Raw genomic sequence first — 4090 nt, forward strand, 5'->3', positions numbered from 1 at the left:
CAAGTGTTTCAAAAGTTTTAATTTTGCACTTACTAGAATAATACTAAAATATATAAAAGTAAGATATTAAAATATAATTCATAAACTATTTTATAACACTATTTTCAAATTTATCGTATTCTTGAATAATACATGTAAAACAATTACATTTTATAATTATAAGACTTGGCCCCTGCTGTCATAACCTAAGAAACTTAATAGCAAAATTTTAATTATAAAAAATGGTAACAACTGAATTTGAAAACAATAACAAAATTCATCAGTCAGTCTGTACGCATGCAGCGTGAATCACTCTTCAGTGTATGCCGGGCACGTGGCATCTTGGTATGCAGGACGCACATATTTTCTAACGTTACGGTATAAATATTCGCGCCGTGTACGACTTAATCCTGCGGGCTGTATGACCTCGGGAAAGGTTGTTGTTAGAACTTCAGTATTACGTCTTATCAGCGGAACTCTAATCTCCTCGCTATCTGTTCTTTCCTTTACAAACACAGCCGACTTGTCTGCAGCAGAAAATCTGAAGCAGTGATATTTCTGTATGCCTTTCACTTGTAGGAAATATCGCGTCAAATACGACTTCCAGTCATACCTGTGTTAAAATAATGTTATTTTATTAAATGCAGTTAATAATGTATATAACGTATATTCTTATTGAAAAATATACCATCTTTGTGAAAAAAAGATTTTAGGTATTGCATTTTTTTTTCTTCTGTTGCATTTAAAATAAATAACGTTTTTGTTTGTTGCTATTATGTATGTGTATTGCTAGCGATCGGCGTGGCTGTGATAGTGATCATCATAATTATACATGCTTGTTATAATGTTTAAGCCTACATTATATTATTAACTAGTTATCGAAAATCTTTTTAAACTCTGTAGAAAAGTAATTACCATTTCCATGTTTGATCATTGTTTTCATTTCCATATAAAACAGGGAAATTGTTCCTTGCTGATTTATCCACAATGTCTGCAAATTGACTCAGACTCTCACAATCAGACCTCTTGAATAGCTTTTTAATTCGCCCGAAGCCACCATCGACAAGACACCTTAGATAAAAATAAAGTACAAGAATTAAAGAATGACAGTACAAACAAATTAGTTATCACATAACCATAAAAAACACTGTAGTAGTAAAATCCACTTCGTCACATATTTTTGAGTAGGTTGTTACTTAACTATGTGTTCACTTATATCTGAATAAAATATGAGGATTTTATTTAATTTTGTGACGAAACATGAGGATTTTTATTACTTTAGAAACATAACCAACGCTTACGAATATGCCGTAACGATGCTATGTATAAATATATCAAGGTACTTACTTTGTATGCCCGGAATAGCCATATTCAATTGAATGTGTTCATTTAACCCTCTGTTTACTCTCTAACAAAGATACGCCAGTGTGTATCGATTCTTATTTTGACCTGTTAACAAGAAAAAGGAACGGAAATAACTTTATATTACTTGTTTTAGTATTATTAATCAATAAATATGCTGAATATTTTTATTCATAAGTTAATGTAAAAACAAGATTTACCTCCGCAATTATCTGCATGTAGATAAAGTCCTTTCTCGCCAAATCCGTAATTCTGTAAACAATGATGGACATGCTTAATACTGAATTTGGTCCATGTGTCCCAGTTCCATCTAAACCTGTAAGGTGACAATAAATTATATGAAATACTGTTTTATATCAATTAATAAAAATGGCAATAATATAGCGTAGTGTAAAACTCATTAATGCAAGGATCATATTTATATTTCGGGAGGACGACAATATGCCTGCACGTGCATGAAATAACCCACATTTACCCACATCCAATCACATATCCTATTCTGTCATGATATACGTTTCTAAGTAAATTTGGTTAATAGTTAACATACCTATAGACTGATCTTCATCTATTAAGTAGTTGAACTGCTGACTTGTTGAGTCAATGCGGATACCGAACAAATTTATTTTCCTGCCTGTTACAAAGTACATGGGTCCCATCTGTCGACTGTGATGAGGGATTGTCACACTCTGACTGTAGTCAAAAGTGATATGAACCTGATAAATTGACCAAAATATTAATCAATAAAATACTAAGCATTTTTTTTATATTATATATGTATGTTGACTATTCTAATGATGACTTTATTTACTAATATTCTGACTAATCTAAGTTTACCAATATGAATCACATATGCATTTTCCAAATTGCCTTTGTAAATTGTTAATTTAAAAACCATGAAGTTTTGTATGTTAAATCCATTTTTTTAATTATCAAATATAAAGACAGGAGCCTTCAGACTATTGCACTCTCAATATGTTGATTGCACTAATAATTATAATATTGCACGTTTATAACGTTGACGTTAATATAATCTGTATGCACTGCTATATACAATCGATTTATATATGTATTCCATTTTACTTCTAATAATATAGAAAGTTTGCATTATTTTAAATTCGTAATAAAAATTCTTAATGAATGTAAACGGTAATTTGCAATTGACTTACGGCTCGGTTATATATACAACAACCGTTTATATATGGTCATATAACCTGTAAAAGATATTTAAAGCTTATACCATAACTGTCATATGCATACCTTACTGAACTCTGTGGAAATTGGTGCAACGGGTATTGTCGGTCGGGTGTAACCTTCCATCTCTTCTCTCGCTTGAATAACCGCTGTCATGTACGCCTGACGTTCTGTTTGAGCATCCTAAAACATTAATGTAAAACATATATTGTGGTCTGTCCAAGATGTACATGTATATAAAATATCTATGATTTTTATGCCTACGGTATTACTTTCATGAGATATAACAAAGGGAAAATAAAAAGCTACTTTGAAAAAAACAAGATAACAATTAGCAATATAGAATACCTGCACATGCTCCCGGAGACAATTTGCTGCATCAAGTTTTGCTTGCTCCGTCACAGCATCCATAACACTATGTCGCAACTGCTCACACTTATGACACACGTCATCTTTTGGCGACATTATCTTTATGTGTGGAATGCAATTTTTCCATACATTTTTGAATGATGACACTCCGAGCTTCCGTACATCTGTCTCCTCACATGCCTGACAATATTGACCGTGTAGAGAAGCTTTTGTAAGGTTCGACGGGAGAAGAATAGGGGCTTCCCCGTCACGGCCCCTGGGTGCTGCTGGCATAGGTAAACCATTGATATCTGCAAACCATAAAATCCAGTCTACACAAAACCGTATCTCATTGTAACCGAGGGCATGATGTGGTTTTCTTCCACTGTTACCGTGGGTACGTGGTATTGCGCCATTGGTAGTAAAGTGATCAAGAAGGTTTCGGAGAGCTTTTGATCCGATATCATTTACATACATGAATGTCTTCTTACAGATAGGTTTACCATGAAAAGTGTATCTAAAACGAGTCCGTTTCCGGCGTTTCCCTTTAAGAGTTTCGTCAGTAGCAATTTGATGTACACTCCCAGTAATGAACATCTCTGCTTCATTTCTGTCAATCTCTCTCGTAGAAAGTATGTGACTTTCAACACTAGTTTTGTCAAACTGGAGAAGGCAATCCACTTTACATGTACAAACATTAATGGCTCTGTTACATGATGCGTTATCAGTGTCTCTGTCTGAGTCTGATTCCCTGGTATTTACAGTGTCATAATTTCTTACCACTTCTTCAATCCTTTCATTCACTACCTGTTCTGTGTCAGACTGTTCTTGGTCACTGTCACTGACTTCAAACTCCTGGCTCAGATCTTCAGGAATAACAACCTCTGTTGATGTTGGACTCTGCTCGGCAGGTACTCCAAATGATTCAAATAATCCATTTAATTCCTAAAATAATCAAAAAAAGTATTTGAAAGAACATTTAAAGATTAATTGTAAAAAAAAAAAAAAGACTGGACAAGGTTCCGAACCACGATCGACGTGCATGCAACGCACACGCTGTATCCACTGAGCCACGGACGCATGTAATCATAAATTATCAATATTTATTATATAAAATTATTTTTGCTAAAAATAGCAAACAGGGGAGAGAATCTCGTCGCTTAGCATTTATGTAAACAGTGCTGTCAAAAGAAAAAAAATCAATACAGCG

At 33.7% G+C, this 4090-nt stretch overlaps 1 pseudogene; it reads right to left on the minus strand.

The window, feature by feature from the left end:
- Positions 1-1512: 1512 nt before the first annotated feature.
- Positions 1513-3880, minus strand: LOC132742748 (uncharacterized; annotated as a pseudogene).
- Positions 3881-4090: the final 210 nt, after the last annotated feature.

The sequence above is a fragment of the Ruditapes philippinarum genome, unplaced genomic scaffold (genome assembly GCF_026571515.1).
Source record: "Ruditapes philippinarum isolate M1 unplaced genomic scaffold, ASM2657151v2 ctg3515_1_1_1_1, whole genome shotgun sequence".
Lineage (NCBI taxonomy): Eukaryota > Metazoa > Mollusca > Bivalvia > Venerida > Veneridae > Ruditapes > Ruditapes philippinarum.